Here is a 23,706-nt window from a genome sequence, read left to right as displayed (position 1 = left end):
AATTGTCACGAGGAGAACACAAATAGGCAAATTTAAGCGTTCGATTTACTTCGGTAAGATTATTTCATGAATAAAACTGTAAGTATTTATAAATAAATTAACTAATATTTTATTAATATCTTCATGTTGTTCTGAAGCTATTTCCTTGTGGCATTTTTATGATTAACTATTTAGATGGGAAATAAGCCACAATTAAACTGAAAAAATAATTTTATTAACGTTTGGAAGCCCAAATCGGGTTTCGTTGTCAAAATACAAAATACTACTAACTTAAACAAAATTCTTGTTTGCTAAGTAAAAAATTCTTCTAATAATTTATTTAATCTGACTCATTTACATTGGCAATTCAGACGTATATTATACATTTTAAAGTAAAAGACTTTAAAATGATACCGCCAATATTTATGAGTTGCGTTCCTGGGACGACTTTACTAAAAGATAGTTCATTCGATTACATGAAATCAATACCAACTCAAGAATATCCGTCACAAAAAAATCATAGCATGTAATCTGTTTTTAAAAAATTTTTAATGAGAATTTTACTGTCATCGTTGAATTTGGTTGTCTTTTTAAAGACAGATCACATGATATGATTTTTTTTGTGACGGATATTCTTGAGTTGGGATTGATTTCATGTAATCGAATGAACTATCTTTTAGTAAAGTCGTCCCAGGAACGCAACTCATAAATATTGGCGATATCATTCTAAAGTCTTCTACTTTAAAATGTATAATATACGTCTGAATTGCCAGTATAAATGAGTCAGATTAAATAAATTTTAGAAGAACTTTTTTAATTAGCAACAACAATTTTGTTTAATTTAGTAGTATTTTGTATTTTGACAACGAAACCCGATTTGGGCTTCGAAACGTTAATAAAATTATTTTTTCAATTTAATTGTGGCTTATTTCCCATCTAAATAGTTAATCATTAATATCTTCATCTAAATATTTGCTAAACTTTGCTTTTCACTTTATCAAGTTGAAAAATGTGTGCCAGATTAATTGGGATCAATGTCACTGAGTGTTTTTATATACATACTTGAATTTTATATGTAAGTATTAAAAAATAATCTTACGAATATCACACGACAGTAAGAATAAATAAGAAAATAATGCTTCATTTTTTCTCAAATTTGGTGTCATTGGGCAATAGCCAGTTGAGCACTGCGGGCTCTCGTGTCTATTGCCAGACAACAAATTTTCAAAAAACTGTCGCATTATTGTCAATTTATTCTCACTCTCTTGTGATATTATACCCGAGAATATTTTTTTCGGCAAAATAATTACTTTTTGACTTATTTGCGAAAAGCCGTCTAAAATGTGGTTTTTTTGTTGAAAAAGGAAAACTCGCAAATAACTCAGAAAAGTATTGACTGAGTGAAAAAAACTCTATAGAACAAAAGTTGCTTAAAATTAGTCAGTTTATCCAATTCCGGATTAATTTTAAACGTTAAATGTTTCACCCCTGAGAAGGGGTAAAACTCACCACCGGGTCAAAAGTACACATCGGCACAATATCACTTCTTTTATTTAACATGCACCGTTTAAAAGAACGGAATGAGCGAAAGCATGGATATCCCTTGCAGATAAAAATGAAGGAATCGAAAATAAATAGATTACATCTTAATTAAACCAAGATTTCGAAATGCAATTTTATCAGCAAAAATTTATTCAGGAGCTAATTTTGCTCAAACCACAACTACCAGCCAGCTACGTGGCTGTAGCTTCAAATCAAATTTCAAGTAATAAAGAAGTTTGAGGGTGGAGTAATGAATACCTGGACATTTGTTAAAAGAGGATACCTTACAAAATTAACGAAGACTTAAAAACCTTAAAAAAGTAAAAAAGGCACAAATGATATAAGCAAAAATTTGAACAACGCCAACGTGAAGAAGCAATAAAATCGGTCATTGAAAGCAAACTATTATCCCCAAAACAGAATCATAAGAAATGAATAGCTGAAGAAAATTTAATGCTTATTAATGAAAGAAGGTTGTGCAAGTTAAAATACCCCAAAAAAATATAAATTGATGGACACAGCAACTAAAAAAAATAAAGAAAGCAAAGGAAGAGTGGCAGACAAATAAGGGTAAAGAGACTGAAGAGCTAGAATGGAAATATGACTCTTTAACATAACTATGAATAAGAGGATCAAAGAAATGTTAGGAATGGCTGGGGTGAAAACAAAAAACCTGCTGAAAATTTTAATAATACATGTAGAAAAAAAGCTGAAAAGTTAACTGAATATAATACAACAGGGATGGTCATAGAGCTGTTAATTTAAGTGTGTGTTTGAAAGAAGATATTAAAGCAGAAAATCGAATATTCAATTAAAACTACTAATGGAATACCAATTAAGTTGATAAAAGGGGATTGCCTTGTGCTAACATTTATAGTAATCCCAAAAAATAATAATACAAAGGACTGCAGCGAATATCATAGTATCGTACTATTGCACTAATGTCTGATACAGAGAAGCTCTTTTAAAAATCATTAATAACATAATCTATAGAAAATTGTAGGGTGAAACAAGTAATACACAAATGGGATTTGGACAAAGATTTGGCATTAGCGAAACCCTGTAAGTGGTTTTTGCAAATTCTTGAAGTAAGTAATTGTACCATAATACATTTTTTATTTCACAATTTCACGTATCACAATTTTACCGCTTTCCATTAAATTAAAGTGAAATTACGTACTGATAATTACGGTATGTGATACGGGTGTGAGACTGGGTTTGTCTTACGGGGTGTGAGACAGGGCGACACTTCTCACCTAAATTATTTATAGCGGTCCTCGAATACGCCTTTAAAATGCTTAAAAATAGATGGAGAAATGCTCAATCATCTGCGTTTTGCCGACGATATAGTATTTATTACCGAAGATCTGGGTGAAGCACAACAAATGCTACTAGAATTAGAAAATGTATCTTCAACAATAGGTCTAGAGATGAACATCAGCAAGACCATATTTATGACAAATTTAGTTCCCAGCGAACACCTAACCATCCAAAATCAAGTGGTTGGATTGACAGAAAAGTACATATATCTCGGTCATGAAATCAGAATAGGCAAGGACAATCAGACTTGCGAATTTCAACGAAGATTAACACTTGCTTGGGCGGCATATGGTTCACCACTAAGAGACATCTTTAAAAGCAACATCCCGACAGCTATGAAACGGAAGACATTTGACCAATGCGTTCTTCCTATTATGACATACGGAGCAGAAACTCTCACGCTCACAAAAACAACAGCACTAAAAATGCGAGTGGCACAAAGGCGCATGGAAAGATCGATTCTTGGCGTGACAAAAAAGACAAAATAAGTAACCACGACTTAAGGAAAAGAACAGGTATCACTGATGTCGTTGAACGTATAGCCAAGCTAAAAAGGAATTGGGCAGGTCACAAGCGCGACTGAAAGACCCAAGATGGATCAGAAAACTAATTGACTGGCGCCAAAGAGAAGACAAATGCAGCAGAGGATGACCACCAACACTCTAGATGGACGACATTAACCGAATATCCAAGAAATGGCAACAAGAAGCACATAATCGTGAAGAGTGGCGAAGAATAGGAGAGACCTATGTCCAGCAGTGGACAGAAGAGGTTGCATGATGGTGATAAATTACGGTCTGATATGATCGAAAAGGTTTTGAACAATTTTTTAATCTTTTTGGAAATTTTAAGAATGAGACAGCTCTTTTGCAACCTGGATTTACAGATCACCTTGGTTTATGGATCTGTGTATTGCGCTGCTATGTGTTTTCCACTTTTTCTATGGTGTGGAATAGGGATGGGAAAAACCTACCGGTTATAACCTAAAACCGGTTTATTTACTTCGCAATAATCGGTTTTACCGGTTGTTTTTTGTCCGAGTTATAACCGGTTTTTTCTTTTTAAACGGGTGAAAAGTCGGATAATTTACCTCTGAAAATAATAATCAATTCAGAGAAAAAGTGAAGAGATTTCTATCTGTTTTCTAATTATTCCAATAAATGAATTTAAATGTTTAATACAAACATATTAAAAATACTACCGAAATTTTTTTGATGGTAATACAAATAGAAGATAAATTTCGTTATCGAATTTATTTTTAAGTAAAATATAAGAGCATTTTGATATTTTTTAAAAATGGGTAGATTTAGGTAGATCGATAGATAGGTATCAAATTCGGTAGAGCTACCGAAAAATCGGTATACGGATTATTACTGGTCGAAATTAACACAACGGAATACACGCCGACGCCGTCTACAATGAGTTCAGAGTTGCCAGATTGGGGTATTTTCTCCCAATTTTAGGGTAATTTGAAAGAGTCTGGGAAAATTTTTATAAGTTGAAATGGTTGGGGCACTTTTTGAGAGGAAAATTGGTGAGTATTTTATTAACACGGTAACGCTGTTCTCTTTTCACGTTTCAATTTTCGGTTTTTCTCATTTTTGTCTGGTCGAAATCGTTTATGTGGAATTTATTTTCTAAGGATGACACAAATCTCAGTACCTGACAAGTAAATACCTACCCTAAATATCTAGAAAGAAAGCTTAAGATAAGCTCTTTTCATGGGATAATTTAAGTAAAGACATGTAATGGGAGAATTCTCTTTTTGCTATATTCGTGAGTTCTATTTCTTTTTGTTTGCTTTCGTCTTCGAGGACCTACATTCACGAGCAATCAGATCGGTCTAGCCGTTCTAGGTCACCTACTCCCTCGCCTTCTTTAAGACAGATAAAAGCAAACTACGTTATTGCCGCATCAAGAAAAGAGCTCCAGTTATAAGAGTTTAGTTGCATAATGGAATTTCTTATGGATCCACCAGGTTGAAAAAATTTTCTGGTAAAAGTTGTTGTTTGTATATCGATTGATTATCTTAGTATCGATATATTCTTTCGATAGTACCGATATAGATCATTTAATATCGATACGAATTGAGTATCGCAATGTAAAGTGCAATATAGATGTAACATTTTAACCTATTGGGCATTGGATATTAAAAAAAAAAAAAAACAAAATCCGGTTTTTGAAATAACCTGGCGGTTATAACCGTAAGTAAAAAAAAAGCGGTATAACCGAAAACCGGTGTTTTGTCAAAAACCGCCATCCCTAGTGTGGACGCATTGTGCCTTGAACAAAAATAACATAAAAAATATTGATACCTTTGAGATGTGGTGCTACTGTCGCATTTTAAAAATGTTATGGACGGATAGAATAAGAAATGTTGAGTGACATGTAAGGCAAAATAAATAGAAATAGAAATATAGGTGGAATATTTACAACAGAATACCAATAAAATTTTATTGGCAGTATTTTTGTGCTGCTTTCATTGGATTGTAATAAATCAACTTTAAATTAAAAACACCTGTCGTAGTCCATTGAAATGCTAAATCTTTTTAAGCCTTAGGCGCATTTTTGAGAGGAGGCATTTTTGTTTTTTTTTTAATATGTTGGGAAGGTATGTACAGGTAAACAGAGTACATACCTTCCCTCAAAACAAAAACCCCCAAGGTCACTTGCACCGCATAAACAAACGTCTGCTATCTCTTCTCCTCACGGTTGTAGACAAATTGGCTTTACTGTATAAGCGTTTAAGTTTGTGGGTTCACCACCCTTGTTCTCCAACCACCATTTTGGAGAAACTGGTGCAAAAGATTATCGCATTCTCGAAAATCATCTCAAAAATTAGCAACCCTACAGAAAATTTTATCGGACATTATTTTTAGCAAGTTAAATTGTCTACAACTTTCTTCTTCTTCTTCTACGGCACTACTGCGAAAATTGAGCCTTGGCCTCCTTTATTTTTGCCTCCACCCTTGCTTGTCTGTGACTGCTCTTCTCCATACACGGACTCCTAAGAGGGCTTATGCGTCGCTGTTTACGGTGTCTTCCCAGCGCTTTCTTGGCTTTCCAACCGGTCTCTTTCCTGCAGTCTAGCATTCAGTGCTCTTTTTGGTAGCCTATCCTCTCTCATTCTTATCACATGTCCGGCCCATTGCAATATTTGTATTCTAATGAAGTCTTACAGGGGAGTTTCCCTATAAAGTTGATAAAGCTCGTTGTTGTATCTACTTCTGAAGATTCCGTTTCCCTTCACAGGTCCTAGTATTCTCCTCAGTGCTTTCCTTTCGAATGTGTCGAGTTTGTTCTTGGATGTTTCTTTCAGGACCCATGCTTCACTGCCATAGCCTATTGCCCATTAGTCGAATTAAGGTTTTATAGATTCTCATCTTTAAATGAATTAAAAAAAAGACAGACGTACTCACAATCATTTAATTATCACTTCGACGACCGGTTTCGATCTCTACAATATAGAGATCATCTTCAGGTCAGCATTACAAGTTATTAAATGCTACAATTAAAGAAAGCCAGAGTTAGAACAGTGTCTGGTTGTACTAAAAGATGCTAATAGAAAGCCAAAATTTGTGAAAAGTAGGTATGTAAATGTTGACATTTTTTAACAAAAAACAAATACATACGCATGCACTCCCATGAGCAAATAAGTACTCATAAGCCCGCACACGCATGTAAATACATGAGGTTTAGATCAAATTTTAACAAATATTCATAAACCTCATGCACTTACATGCGTGTGCGGGCTTATGAGTACCTACTTGTTTTCTCATGGGTGTGCATGCGTATGTATTTGTTTTTTGCTAAAAAATGTCAACATTTACATACCTACTTTTCAAAAATTTTGGCTTTCTATTAGCATCTTTTAGTACAACCAGACACGGTTCTAACTCTGGCTTTCTTTAATTGTAGCATTTAATAACTTGTAATGCTGACCTGAAGATGATCTGTATATTGTAGAGATCGAAACCGGTCGTCGAAGTGATAATTAAATGATTGTGAGTACGTCTGTCCTTTTTTATTTCATTTAAAATGAACTCACATATGCAACCCATTCAACATTATTCTCATCTTTGTATTTCGGTGGACATTTTTAGACCGAAATATATGGGAGACGGCAAAATAAGCTCTGTTTGCCTGCGTTATTCTCTTTCGTATTTCTCCATCTTCTGATCCGACGGCATATAGTTCTTCTCCCAGGCATGTAAACTTTGCAACCGTTTCAATGTCATCTTCATGTATAGTGTTCTGTGGGAATATATTATTTCTTCTCGTCTGTATCATTATTTTTGTTTTTTCTGTGTTAATTTCCAGACCTAGCCTTTTTTTGCGTTTTTAACTCTGCGTATGTTTTCTGCGCTCCTGTTGATGTTCTACTCATAATATTAATATCATCGGCATAAGCGGCCAGTTGAACCGTTCGGTTGGTCAGTAGGTTTACTCGTCCAATTTGCATTTGCATATCGCATACTCCATTGTCAGGTTAAACAAAGTTGGGGCCAGCCCATCTCCCTGCTCTAATTCCTGCGAAATTTTCAAAAAGTTTTTCCGGTGATTTTGTATTCGTACACATGCCTAAGTTTCATCCATTTTGGCTTTAATGAGTCTAATTAGCTTGTGTGGTGTTGCCATTCAGCAAATATATTGTAGAGTTTGTTCCTTTTGACTGAGTCGTATGCCTGTTTGAAGTCTATAAACACGTTGTGAACATCAATGTCGTGTTCCCATAATTTGCTCAAGATCCGTTTGACTTTATTTATTTTTATTGATTTATTTATTTATTGTTTATACATACGACCTGGCCTCTAGTGACTAATCCATGTGGTTTTTTCCTGATGGGATTACAGATATTTTTTATATTTTTACATTTTTTACTAAACTACTAAATCTATTTTTACAATTAATAATTTGCCATAATCTATTAATTACATTTAACAAATACATTTAACAAATTTAAATAAACAATATACATTTGCTAAAATATTTTTGGTACCATCAACTCCCTTCTAAGTTATAAAGACAGTCCCTCTATTTTCAGAAGAGAGTTGGTAGTTTTTTTTTATTTAATGAATTATTTATTGAATTATTATTTTTATTTATTTATTTTATATTGAATTATTATTATTATAATTGTAAATATCTATTTTTGAATTTATATTTTATTTTATTTATTTTAACTTTATTTTACTCAACTTCATCAAGGTTGGATTATTTGTTGTCTTCTTCTATTATTACAGATTTCTTGTTGTTTTTTAGATATTATTTCTGTAAGACTGTTTAATATTCCAAAATATTCTTCATTTTGTAATATATCTCTTATTTCAATTCTTTCTAATCTTCTTCTCATTTCTCTATGTTCTTCATTTTCTATAGTATTTTCACAATGTAACACTATATGTTCTGGTGTACCTAGTTCTCCACATTCAAAATATGCATCATCTTTTAAGTTAAATCTTTCCAAATATGTTGGGTACGGTCCATGTCCTGTTAAAAAGTGTACTAAACCTTGTTTTGGATTAAAATAATTTGGAATGTTTTCTAATATCGGTATAAAATTGTATAAACGTCTAGATTTTGTTGAATTTTCCATTCATTTTGTCTTTTTCTATTTATTATTTCTTTTAATTCTCTTTTATTTCTTATATCTAATCCTATTATTTGTATTATTTTTTCATATTTTTCTTTTGTTAGCCAATAATTACATGCTCTTTTTTGTGTTTCTAAATGCATTGGCATTACTCCAGTTAAAACTGTGAGTGCTTGTGTTGCAGTTGTTCCAAATGTTCCCGTCATTCTTACAAAAAATCCTCTCTGAGTTCTACTTAATTTTTCTGCATTTTTTTTATTTATTAATCTATGTGCCCATACACTTGAACCGTACCCTACAATTGATGCAAGTATTGTACTTAGGTATATTCTCATCTGTCGGAACGAAATTCTATATTCCTTCTGTGCTAGACTAGCAATGCTATGCATGATCTTTGTTGCTTTTTCACAGACACAACTCATGTGTTTTGTAAATAATTTTTGTTCGTCTATTATAATACCTAAATATCTTGTTTCCACTTTTCTTTTTATTGTTTTCCCTCTAATTTTTATAATTGGATCTCTTTCTAAATTTCCTTTTATTAAACTATATTTTGTTTTTGAATCTGATATTGTTAATTTTACTTTATTCATCCAATCATTTACTCTTATTAATACTTCATTTGATTTATTTTCTAATTCTCTTCTTGAGTTTGCATCTATAAAAAACAACAAATCATCTGCATATGCTATGCTTCCAAGCACTTCAGGATATATAGTCAATTGTTCCAACAGTTCCTCTAGCATTACATCCCAGAACATAGGTCCACATACTGATCCTTGTGGACATCCTTTTGTGATATGTTTTGTCTTTTTTCCTGTTGGACAGCTTAGGCTTGCATATCGGTCTTGACAGTAGTTTCAGAGACTTCCGTACAGATTCTTTGGACATCTCATTCTTCGAAGTCTTTCAAAGAATGAAGGCCACCAAAGATTGTCAAAAGCCCCAGACACGTCTATAAAGATCATTAAAACATACTTTTTTATGCTTTCATTTACTATTTCAAATACTTTATTTATTGCGTCTTCTGTTGATCTACCTTTCCTAAGACCATACTGACCAGGATGTAATCCAATTTCTGTTCTTATTTGATTTATTTTTTTACATAGTAATTTTTCTCGTAATTTTCCCATTGTATTCAATAAACATACCGGTCTATATGATTTCGGTAAGGCAGGATCTTGATTTTCCCCTTTATGTATTATTATAACTTCTGCTTGTTTAAAATTATTGGGAAAGCTTCTTTGTCTAAGACATTCATTATATAGTTTGACTGGAAATATTTGATCCAGTGTCGTTCTTCCCCGTCGAAAGCCCGTCTGATACTCTCCAATAATATTTTCTCCTAGTGGTTGGAGCCGCTGGTTTATAATATACTTGAGGACTTTATACGCTATACATATTAGAGAAATAGAGTTTGTCTCCTTTTTTATAGATCGGGCATACTATACTTTTCTTCCAGTCGTCGGGTATTTTCTCTTCTTGCCATATGTCTTTGATGAGCGCGTTAATGTGACTTGCTAGGTGGTCGCCACCTACCTTATACAATTCTGCAGGTATTTCGTCAACTCCCGGGACTTTATTGTTTTTATGGACCTTACTAGCTTCGCGAACTTCCTCTATGGTTGGAGTTTCTACTCCATTCTCTACTTTATTCTCTTCTATGTAGTTCGTACCCATTTCATCTTCCATGGCTACTTGTGTCCCAAGTAGGGTATGAAAATAATGCTTCCAGGTTTCTGTGACTTTCTGTTGGTCACTGATTATTTGCCCACTTTCATCTTTACATAGACTTGTTTGAAGTTTATACCCATTTTTTATCTTTTTTAGGTATTCGTAAGCCCCTCTAATCTCGTAGTTTTTGAAATTTTCTTCCATTTTTTCTATTTGTCTTCATAGGCTCTCTTTTTATTTCTACATATCTTGTCTGCTTTCCGTCTTGCGACTTTAAATGATTTTCCTCTTTCCCGTGTTCTTGTTATATACATTTTGTGTGCTTCATTCCTTACCTCTATTGCTTGTCTGCACTCTTCATCAAACCATGCTCCTGTTCTATCCTTTTTCTTGTTTCCCAGGGTAGACGCTACTGTTCAGTAGTGCTGTGTTGATATTATTCCATTTGCTCTCTATGGAGTGCAGTTCTAGCGTCCTTAACTCATTTGCGACTTCTTCTTCGAACTTCTCTTTACATTCCTGAATCTTCAGTTTTTCCAGGTCCAGTTTGTTTGCTCTTTGTTGTCCTTTGTTTCTTTCTTTGTTAACTCTGCATCTAAAATTGGTTTGTAGTAAAATATGGTCTGATCCACAGCATGCTCCTCATCGTGTTTTCTCATCTGAGATACTACTGGCTGCCATTTTGTCTATTGTGTGTACAACTTTATTCCAGTAAATTCCTGTAACACGGACAATTTCCAGGCGAGATAATATTGAGCATATATTTAAAACTAGCTGACCCGGTGAACTTCGTTGCACCTTATGTACCTTATGGAATTAGATAATGTGTCATAATTCAATAACTAAAAATGAACAGAACCAAAAAAATATTCAAAAATATTACGTATGAAAAAATTGAACCTTCCATGTGCAAAACCTGTAGACAATGAGCCGGGATAGGTAGAATTTGCTAGGCATTTCGGGCAGCATAAGAGTCTGTAACTTGAATAGTAAAAAACATATGAGTATTATGCCGTCACTTTTTAGTGGCACATGCATCGACGCAATGTGGTTCCAAATGCCGAAAACGTGGTCTTGAACCTTTAAAAGCGTATATGATGGTTCATACACTTCGGATTTACCTTCGTACTTAAGGGTTTTTGACATCGCTGATTATCAATCTGACATTTCTTTTAAACAAAATGGCGGATCCAAAATGGAGGAAAATATTTAAAATATCAATAAAAGCGAAAATATTTTTTAAAAATTCAGTAATTTAAGGTCGCTCATTACAAATCTTGACATTTTTTTGAAAATAAATGAAGGATCCAATGTGGCGTAAATAAATTCAAAATTTTTATTTTAAGCGCATATTTTTTTGAAACGTTGTATTTTAAGAAACCGTTAAAATTGCTGATTACGGATATATTTTCGGTTTGAAGTACTATACTAATATATCTGTACAAAATTTTGATTATTTTAACTATACATACATATGTTTTTTACTGTTTATTTATTAACAAATTTTATGCACTCATTGTTAATCAATCTTAAGTCAACTTACATCTTACATACTTGAAAAAGAAGGATCTGCTTTACAGCGATAAAACTGATAAATTACAAAACATTTCACAGCGTTTGCAATACACGCGTTCTTTTTCACTTTTACTGTCGGCCAAGATAACGTCGTACATGATTCACTTGTCCCTGAGATATGAATAAGAATACATCCGGTATGATTTTTATACCTGCGTATTACTACTCTACGATAGTATGTGAAAAAAAAACTGTAAACATGAAAATATCTAGATAGGGCTTTTTTTATCTCATGATTACGTTTTCAGCATTTGGCATCACTGTGCGACGTGACGGTGGAAAATGAAACGTTCCAAAATGTCCCCAGTCCCAGAATTCATTAAAAAAAAACTTAGCGCGCTCAATCTTAATCCACCACCATCAAACATTTATATTTAATGTATACCTTAAAATTTTATATATTAATTAATTATGAAAATAACAACAAAATAATATCGATCATAATTAATTTAATCTAATGGCTCTGTAGATGACAATCTCATTGGATATTTACCACGTTTAAATTGAATTGGCATATCTGATATATTTATATTGAGTACACTTGTCCATTTACTTTAGATATTTACGCATCTGTTGAAAGTAAAAAGTAATTGGTCACCAACGGTTGAAGATAAAAGTACTCAGTCTGCCTTGGATTGACTGTAAATATTCGCACCAAGGTGTTTTGAATAGACTGGGACATTTATCAACCACAGTGCATGTTGCGGTTTGTTTGAGTCTATGTATGGTAGGTACTTGTGAGAGTAGTTATAACGCTCGTGCAAAGGTACCAAAAGCATCCACACGATTAACCGCCTTGAAAAATTCGGTGAGTGCAGTTTTGGGTGGATTTATAGCACGATCAATCACTGGTCTTGTTCGTGAAATACACGCGCTGACCTTTTTCAAGATAAACGGCTAAATGATTAACTGCTGATTCCCGTTCATGAATTTTTATTTTATAGTTTTTGTTAATTGGATTAACATTCATATTGGCATTTTAAATTTGAGACACAGCCGTATTATTGCCTTTCTTCACATACTTGCAAAAATGTATTTGATGCTCTTCACCTAACTGAAGAACTCAACATTAATATGAGCACTTAATGTCTCGCTCAGCAAAGGCTTATATGGTACCAACCAACGATTGTCAATGTCAGTGTCTTATTGCTATTTTTAATACCTACATGATTGGATACTCGTCGATATTTTTGTTATCATATCGTTAGTAAATGTATTAGAAAAACTGATATATTTTTCATCTGCCATGCAAGGTGATAAACGATTGAAATTACCGAATAATCTATGAATCATGTGTCTTGTAACAATATAAAAAAGCATTTCGTCGGTAGCCCCATATGCACTCCACATTACATTTCACATTATCGATCTCTTTAGGTGGAGTAAGGCAACACTGACACTTGAAAATGTCATAAAATTAAAGAATTAATATTTTGTTCAATTTATGTCCAAAAATTAAACTGTAGCATTTTTCTTCCATTAAATTTGCCGGTCGTTCTCTACGTGTGCTCAGAATTAATGTGAAGATTAGGATTCGTGAGTAAAAATTCGACTTGTAGATTCCAATTCTTTAAATATTTTGTAAAATTAAAAAATTTATATTTTGTCCAATTTACGTACAAAAGTTAAACTGTTCCACTTTTCATACATAATATTTGCTGCTTGTTTTTTCGTGTGCTCAGAATATTTTTACAGCTTGCAATTCGTGAAAAAAAGAGATATTTATATAAAATTTCGCACAATTAAAAAATTAATATTTTGTCCAATTTGAGTCCAAAAGATAAACTACCTGCCAAATTTTATAAAAATCGGTCAGGTCGTTTCGGAGGAGTATGGCAACAAAAATGTAAAATATTTAAATGGCTATTAAAAAATAACGGTTAAAGATAAAAAAGTGAAAATTTAGGATTGTATGTATCTTTTGTTTCTACATCATACAAAACTAGGAAAAAACGGTTTTTTTGAAAAAAAAAATATATTAGGGAGGGCAAGCCCCCTTATGACGTACGGGCATGAAAACAGAGCTATGCCTATTCCCAGTCTGGTAGGATACCCGTGTAAAATTTCATCAAAAACTGTTCAGTCGTTCTCGAGTTATAAATGGTGTAACTAACATAACTCGACTTTATATATATATATATATATATATATATATATATATATATATATATATATATATATATATATATATATATAGTGTAATAACTATTTGTATAACAAGAGAGGAAAGTGCTACTTTTCCTCCCGAGAATGAAGTTAACTGCCCGACACGTAGCGGAGGGCAGTAATCATTCTCGCGAGGAAAAGGCACTTTACTCCCATGTTATACATATGGTTTTTCCACCTTCCTCAAATAACAAGGTATATTTTCATTTTTACTTAATTTATTTATGTAACTAACCAACAAAATTTATTAGAACTAAAACTAACAAGTAGGTACAATATAACTGTCAACTGTCAAATATAAGTCAAATTATTAATGTAAACATTGTTAAATCAGAATTACAATTTACTGTTTTTTACCATTCTGCAAAATACAGAGTGTTTTTAAGTAAACGTTAAAATGTATAGATACTTACGTAATAGAAAATAGATATTGTACAGGGCGTCAATAAGTTATATTTCATGAATGAAATACCATGACGTCACTTTTACTTTTCTTCCCTAAGGAGGAAAAATATTTTGGAGGATATATAAGTAGCACATAACCATACCCAGGTTTCTATTTTGCGATGGGCAATTATCGGACCAAATTATTAAATCTTGAACAGTAGGTGATATGTTTGAGAACAATATCCATTTCAGCAAGCAGGAGGCCATCTCGTTGACCTTCCAGCGATTGACTCATCCCACATATAGCAATATACATTTTTGTTACTTGCATCGTGGATGGTGTAGTTAAATGTCCACAGTTTTAGACTATAGAAACTCTGTGCATTTTTTAACACAGGAGTAGGTAGGCACTTTTCAAGATTAACCATTATAACTTTTAGGCTGGTAATTGTCGAAGACCTGTCTTTATCAATTTTTTTAGATTGTATCGGTTAGATGCCTCTACCAGATGTCCATCATATTCATCCTGTAGGCTTTTTCTTTCTTATAGCGTTGACGAATCACGCAGTTTAATTTGAAAACGTCACAAGTGTCGCATGTGTCATTAATTGGAGATTTAAACGAATAGTTGAACTCTGTGTTAAATATTTCATTATAAAGCCACGGCTCCGCTATATTTTCTAATAAAATATTCTGTTCCTCACAGTGTTGCCTGTAGAGTTCATACATTTTGGAAATATTTAAATGCGACCCTAGATAATTTTTATTGGTCTTTTCACGTCGGTAATGCGACTGTTCAACAGGAAATTGTAAAATATATTCTCTTACACTACCCCTCACTTCTTCGTCGATTTTGTTGGGCTTTTTCCCTCTTCTATCTTTAGATATTACCTACTCCACTAGTTCCTTTCTTAGACAAGGCGGTTCTAACGAATGTCTGCGATATATTTATTGTATTTAAGTAAAATGTTTTACAAACTACTACGTATGCCTGATCTTTGGCAAGTGAAAATCGTAAAGTTTTGTTTCATTTATTTCGTATTATTCCCGTTCTTTCACGCCGTGTGTGGATGGGCTCAACTTTTACAGTTGATGCAACAAATTGACGTTTTTGATTAATGTCAATTTGAGCACACCAAAACTGTTTCAAAATATCCTGCCGATTTTCTTGGGAAAACTCCTCACTGCATTTCAATTTACATGTTTCCTTACACGTTGGACCCAGTACACGTTGTACAATAAACGTTGTCCACGGCTCATTTTGTCAATAATTTTTTTAAATATAGTATAACTAACAAACACAATCACTAAGTTAAAACTTATCCTCAGAATATTTGTTAATTACGTAGTACCTACTCGTAAACTCAATGTCAATTTAATACCAAGTCAGACACGTGACTACAGGCATTCGAAGTAAAGAGAATTAACTGACATAATACAGTTTACTTCTAATACAGTCTGTTGGTTAGTACTGTTTAACTTCATCTCTCTTTGTAATATAAGGGTATTGAACGTAGATCTGTTTACCACAGAAAATATCATAAATGTCGTATGGCATGGTACTAAAATCTCATTTTTGATCAAATACTGACTTGATACTGTTTACCTGTGAGGTGCTGATATAGAGTAAAATATTTAAATGGCTACTAAAAAATAACGGTTGAAGATAAAAAAGTAAAAATTTAGGATTGTATGTATCTTTTGCTTCTACATCATACAAAATTAAGAAAAACAGTTTGTCGAAAAATTAAAAAAATATATCAGGGGAGGCAAGCCCCCTTATGCCGTACGGGCATGAAAACAGAGCTATGCCTATTCCCAGTCTGGTAGAATACACGTGTAAAATTTCATCAAAAACTGTTCAGTCGTTCTCGAGTTATAAATGGTGAAACTAACATAACTCGACTTTCTTTTAAATATATTATATTTATATAGATGTAAAATATTTAAATGGCTATTAAAAATAACGGTTGAAGATAAAAAAGTGAAAATTTAGGATTGTATGTATCTTTTGCTTCTACATTATAGAAAATTAGAAAAAAACGGTTTGTCGAAAAATTAAATATATATATATATATATATATATATATAAATCCTACTATCAATTTGGCATCGATACATTATGCATTTACCATCAATTTGGCATCGTCTTGCAAAGTGGCATCTGTATATCGATGCCACTTTACACTACCTTAATAACTTTTTTCCTGTACTTGTTAGCAGAAGTCTAATCAACTCTGTAGTTAGAGATATGATTCCTTGATGTTACTTTAATATATCAGCTTTCTTTGTTTATTCCTTACTGACTTATATAAGTTTATTCCATAAAATGTTTGAGTTCAAAATGATGGCACAGTGAAAATATTATATACATTTAGTTCAGTGTTTTACCGTTTTGTCGCTGCCGCTATATACATGAAAACGTATATCCCACTTTCATTATCAATCATTTTGGCATCAGAAATTTGGCATCACTGTTGAATACAATATTATCCACAACGAAAAATAGGCAATTTGAGAATGTATATATTATTTTCATCAACAAATCATTCTGGCATCAAGTTGTTTTCACCCAATTTTGAAAAAATGTGAAAGCTTATAATCCAAGGATGGTACTAAAGGTGAGAAATTTGACCTAAACTATCTGTCCGTCGGTCTGTCCGACCGCGAATATAACTCTTACGTCATTATACCAGGTAGAATGACAATTGAGGTGTCAAATGAAAGCGTATAATCCAAGGATGGTACTAAAGGTGAGATATTTGACTTAAACTTTCTGTCCTTCGGTCTGTCCGACCGCAAATATAACTCCTCCGTCATTATACCAGGTAGAATGACAAATGAGGTGTCAAATGAAAGCTTATAATCCAAGGATGGTACTAAAGGTGAGAAATTTGACTTAGGCTGTCTGTCCGTCGGTCCGACCGACCGCGAATATAGCTCCTCCGTCATTATACCAGGTAGAATGACAAATGAGGTGTCAAATAGAAGCTTATAATCCAAGGATGGTACTAAAGGTGAGACATTTGACTTAGGCTGTCGGTCCGTCCGACCGCGAATATAACTCCTCCGTCATTATACCAGGTAGAATGACAAATGAGGTGTCAAATGAAAGCTTATAACCAAAGATGGTACTAAAGGTGAGAAATTTGACTTAGGCTGTCTGTCCGTCGCGTCGGTCAGTCCGACCCCGAATATAGCTCCTCCGTCATTATACCAGGTAGAATGACAAATGAGATGTCAAATGAAAGCTTATAATCGAAGTATGGTACTAAAGGTGAGACGTCGGTCCGTCCGACCGCGAATATAACTCCTCCGTCATTATACCAGGTAGAATGAAAAATGAGGTGTCAAAAGAAAGCTTATAATCCAAGGATGGTACTAAAAGTGAGAAATTTGACTTAGGCTGTCTGTCCGTCTGTCCGTCCGACCGCGAATATAGCTCCTCCGTCATTATACCAGGTAGAATGACAAATGAGATGTCAAATGAAAGCTTATAATCCAAGGATGGTATTAAAGGTGAGAAATTTAACTTGGGCTGTCTGTCCGTCGGTCCGTCCGACCGCGAATATAACTCCTCTACTATACCAGGTAGAATGACAAAAGAGGTGTCAAATGAAAGCTTATAATCCAAGGATGGTACTAAAGGTGAGAAATTTGACTTACGCTGTCTGACCGTCGGTCCGTCCGACCGCGAATATAGCTCCTCCGTCAATATACCAGGTAGAATGACAAATGAGGTGTCAAATGAAAGCTTATAATCCAAAGATGGTACTAAAGGTGAGAAATTTGACTTAGGCTGTCTGTCCGTCGCGTCGGTCAGTCCGACCCCGAATATAGCTCCTCCGTCATTATACCAGGTAGAATGACAAATGAGATGTCAAATGAAAGCTTATAATCGAAGTATGGTACTAAAGGTGAGACGTCGGTCCGTCCGACCGCGAATATAACTCCTCCGTCATTATACCAGGTAGAATGAAAAATGAGGTGTCAAAAGAAAGCTTATAATCCAAGGATGGTACTAAAAGTGAGAAATTTGACTTAGGCTGTCTGTCCGTTTGTCCGTCCGACCGCGAATATAGCTCCTCCGTCATTATACCAGGTAGAATGACAAATGAGATGTCAAATGAAAGCTTATAATCCAAGGATGGTATTAAAGGTGAGAAATTTGACTTGGGCTGTCTGTCCGTCGGTCCGTCCGACCGCGAATATAACTCCTCTACTATACCAGGTAGAATGACAAAAGAGGTGTCAAATGAAAGCTTATAATCCAAGGATGGTACTAAAGGTGAGAAATTTGACTTACGCTGTCTGACCGTCGGTCCGTCCGACCGCGAATATAGCTCCTCCGTCAATATACCAGGTAGAATGACAAATGAGGTGTCAAATGAAAGCTTATAATCCAAGGATGATACTAAAGGTGAAAAATTTGACCTAGGCTGTCTGTCCGTCGATCCCTCCGACCGCGAGTATAAATCCTCCGTCATTATACCAGGTATAATGGCAAATGAGGTGCCAAATGATAGCTTATAGTTCAAGCATGGTATTAAAGATGAAAAATTTTACCTAGGCTGTCTGTCCGTATGTCTGTCCATCCGCGAATACAACTCCTCCGTTATTAATACAGATAGAATGACAAATCGGGTGTCGAATGAAAGCTTTTAACTTAAGGATGGTATTATTAAAGATGAGAAATTTGACGTCGGAGTTCCGGTTTTAGAGTTGCAACCGTAAGTATTTACTATTTTAAAGTTGCCGAAAGAGAATAAGTGATATATTATTCAACGTGGCTTAGCAAGATGAGAACAAATGTAAAATTTTGGTTTTTACGTAATTTCCGCTTAAAAAGTTATAACCGGAAATGCCATTATTCGCGGTGTGCAAGTACTTGGAACGGATACGAGAAACGATCGTGCGCGAATAGCGGAGAAATATTGCAACTTTCTTAAATAATTCATATTGTCCATTGAAATTGTCAAATTGACGTACATTTCATACCTACTGTCATTGAAGAAGAAAAATTATATGTTGCTCTGCAATATTGATATTATATGCAATTATTATATGAAGGCAAATTAAATTAATTGTATTTTGCTTGCAGTACTGCATTTTAATAACTAATTTTATTTACTACATACAATTGTTTACGTTTTAATAACATAACCTGAATCTTATTTTTTCTTCTTATTATTTTTTTGGATTATGGCCTTGACAATTATCCAGTAACCAGGACTAATATAATTGGCCAATATAATTAAAAGTGCGAATAAAGTTGCAGAGCGTAGAAACCAGGTGTCGTTTTGCCGAACTTGCACGGTCCCAATAGACTCAGAAATAGTATACGAACACATAAATCGAAGCGTATTGAAAGGTTTGAATCTTTAGAGTTATTTCTGTGTAAACAGTTTAGTAAAAATGACTCAAAATTAGTAAATTTGTATATCAATCCACGCAAAGTTACACGAAGAATTCAAATATCGACTTCCAATTCTACTTTCGATTACTTTGGGTGAAAACCTAGGACTTACGAAGTCCAATTACTTGTTTTCTTTAAAAATAAGACATGTCATAAATATGCCTTAGGCATCATAGAAGACAATGACACAGAAAAATCAAACAAGCAGCAGGTCAAAAGGGCCTTAGTTATGTATCTTCGGTCCTATTGGTTCAATCGTGACGTACAGCGCCTGAAACGATGGGATTTAACTGGCAGAATACGATGGTGTAGACAAATGAAAATGACGGCATGTAATAACACTTTAAAATTGTAGAAATAAAATGGATTGACGCACATGGTATGACATATTATGTGAGAGTATTTAACAAATAGAATACGATTACATACGTCCAGTTTTTGACAAGCGACTTCTCTACATATGATAAACGCGAAAGGGCCCCAACGTTCACTGTTCGACATAGGCCTCCCGTTCACTGCATATACCCACTGCTTTCTGACGCTGTGACTTAAGAGGATAGGATTTAACGAATAAAACGACAAAGAAGACTAAACAAGGCAGATCACGGGAAAAACACAACTGTCCGTTTTATACTCCACAGGGAAGCATCAAATATTCAACGTAAGGATATATTATAGTATAACGGTATGATAAATCTTTTTCTTTTTTTTTTTTTTTTCATTTAGTGCATTCCCTACGTTTTTTAAACATAATCAGGAGAAGTTGTTGAATTTCTGAAGTTTATAAAAGAATTTCTTAACAAACCTTTTTCTTTTTTTAATTGTGTTATGGATTATTTTTAAGAATGTGTTTAAAAGGTAGCTCACAGGCTTATTGTTCAATGGTCTTATCACTTTTAAACGCCTGTCTTTTTTGTAGGACTATTAATTGTGATTTCAAACATTCTAGCGGGACAATGCCTTTTGTGTAACTGAAATAAATATTGTTATCCATTTAATTTTTTTCCTCAATTAATTGAATGCCTCCTACTGGTGTTTGGTCTAAGCTTACCGCTTTTCCCCATTTAAGCTAAACTGCTCGTCAAAAGTTAGGGATATAGAAAATTATGCTCATTTTCATAGCTAATTTTTTCGAGAACAGATTAACGGATTCCACTAATTTTTTTTAATATTTTAGATTTTTCGTTAGTATTTACACAGTTGTGCAAAAGTTTACCCAAACTTTTTTTTGTACTTTTACCGAGTGGTATAAGTACAAAAAAGAAGTTTGAGTAAACCTCTTGTTAGGTATTAGTTACGTATCTTCACTCCCATTGGTCCAAACGTGTCGTACGGCGGCTCAAATGATAGGAATCAGTCAACAGAATACAATGACACAGAAAAATCAATTACAGTAAAATATTGAAAGGGCCTTAGTTACGTATATTCGCTGCTATTTTTCCAATCATGACGTACGGTGGCTAAAATGGTAGGAATTAACCAACAGAATACAATGACACCCAAATCCGGTGTCGGAAAGCTGGTCGAGAACACTTCGTCGACGGAAAATTGGTCGACAACAGTTGGTCGACAAACAGTTGGTCGAATGCACAATTCATCGAATGGACAATTCATCGACGAACATTTGATCGAATGGAATTTTCGTCGACAAACTGTTATTTATCTTTAGGATAAAGGGATTAATGGTGACAAACGACGGGTAACTGGAATATTGTATTATATATTTTTTTTTGGGTTTTGTTAATTTTGTACCTAAATCTTACCGGAGGTATTGCGCCTTTTATAAATGTGTAGTTGTGAATTAAGTTTTTGATAATAAAATCAAGAGGGTAAGAATCGCTTTACTTTTAAACTCTTCACTTTTGGCGCATCATGGACGGCTCGTTTTTAAAAGAATCGTTTTAATTTTTTTTTGTATAAACATGCTCTTTCATTCGTTTAAATGTTGCTTTTCAAATTTTCTAATATTTATAAACAAAGCCCCGGTGAATTTTTGAAAAAAGTGGCTAACTCGGGTTTTAAGGGTTGTAGGGCATTAAATTTTTGTTTCAGTTTCTATAAGAATACCAACATGTCGAATAAAAAAAATTAACTTCCTACGTGTTGTTGTTCTGAAGCTATTTTCTTGTGGCATTTTTGGAATTAACTAGTTTTGATGGGAAATAAGCCACAATTTTACTAAAAAACTGATTTTATTAACGTTTCGACGCTCAAATCGGGTGTCGTTGTCAAAATAAAACCATTTTTTTTAGTAAAATTGTGGCTTATTTCCCATCAAAATTAGTTAATTCCCACATGTTAATGCGGTTGTTATTTTAATTGTTTATTCGCGAACTCAATCGACTATAGGTGGCAGTGCAGTTGCATGAAAATGGCCGATGTAATTGGGATAATGCATTTTGATATAATTAATATTTTTATTGATGTAATTAATTAATATAAATAAATCATTCATTAAATGAACACACCAGACAAGCATTCAATCGACATTGATATATAGGTTAACGGATGTTTTGTTTAAATCTTCATCCCAATTCCTCTAGTTCAAAATAAGCGGCAGCACCCTCGCTTGAGTTCGCGAATAAGCTTAAAATAACACTACTTTTTCAAAATTATTTTATAATTATTTATAATATTTATTATAAACTTTTTATTCAAGACTTGATCTAATTTGATAAATTGAACCTTTCTCTTTGGTTTGATGTCTTTAGAATTTATGTTGACCTAATAGTTTATGCATAATAACGCTGTAGATAGAAGCTTTTTGGGATAAACAATTTCAATTTTGCAATAACTATTAGGTAAAACTTCTTGAAATTTTAACGGCTGAATACTTCTAATATTGTTCCTTTACTTACGCGAAAATAAAGCTTTTAGTGTATTTTTAGAAAAGTTATTAATTATTTTCAAAAAATCGACTTTTGAAGCTATTTTCCCAATAACTAAGCAACAAATTAACAAAAAGAACTTTCCAAACACTCATTTTAAAGAATTTTCTATGCTCTTCAGTAAAATTGTATCACCTTTCCATACAGCATACCGGTCTCCACCTTTAATATTTACAATCAAATAGCGATCTTTAATTGTTTATATATTGTTTATAAGTTAAAAAGTACGTTTGATTTTTTGCATAATTTTTATATTGGATACTGTTGTAATTAAATTTACCCTAATGCCATAAGCAGTTCTTAGATACCTGTATCAACGGATGTCACGAAAGAGGCCATTTATTTGCTAATTTCTCTGGTCTATCACACCCTTTCTTATCTGTGTTTACAATCCAAATCATTAAGCCACATAAAGAGGTAGGGCAATAAACTCACTATAGCTATAGAAATGCTTTTACTACAAAATTTTAAAAGATAAGAGTTATAACGGAACAAGTATGCATACCTGCATTTTAAGACCCAGGTAGATTTTTGGGGATGACACAATGACACTAAAAGATGGCTTTGCCGATGATTGCATTCAATTGAGATGGTAAGTAGGTATGAATCACCTCTAGTTATATTTTAATGGCTTTGTAATTTAACTTCATGGGGTACGAAAGAATTAAGAAACTTTTAAGAATTTGAAAAAACATAGTTTTTGGGGGGTTTAGGTGTTTTACACAATTTTTGAATATCCCTAAAAACTCAGTTATTTCAAATTATATATACGTAACCTATAAAAAACCTTGAGTTAGTCTATTTTGAAGTATATAAAATGGAGAAAATCCCAAAAAACTACCGAAAAAACCAGTTTTCCGGATTTTTGAAGATGGCGCACCTTACGAATAAATCTGAAAAAAGTCAGAAATACAGATTTTGATAAAATTCACAAAACGCAAAAAAATTAGACATGCAGCCATCGCCAAAAAAAGTTATACGTACCTATTAAAAAAACAAAAAACATTGAGGTTATGTACACTCGACCTTCGGGTCCATAAAAATATATGTTTTGTAAAAGCCTCAGCTGTGCGTGTGAATTTTTTGTAATTTATAATTTAATTGCAAACCAACTTAAAAAAAAAATAAAATCGAAAAATTGACATTTTTTGATGTGGGGAAAGGGG

The sequence above is a fragment of the Diabrotica virgifera genome, chromosome 7 (assembly GCF_917563875.1).
Source record: "Diabrotica virgifera virgifera chromosome 7, PGI_DIABVI_V3a".
In the NCBI taxonomy this organism is placed as follows: domain Eukaryota; kingdom Metazoa; phylum Arthropoda; class Insecta; order Coleoptera; family Chrysomelidae; genus Diabrotica; species Diabrotica virgifera.
This window is presented reverse-complemented; position numbering follows the sequence as displayed.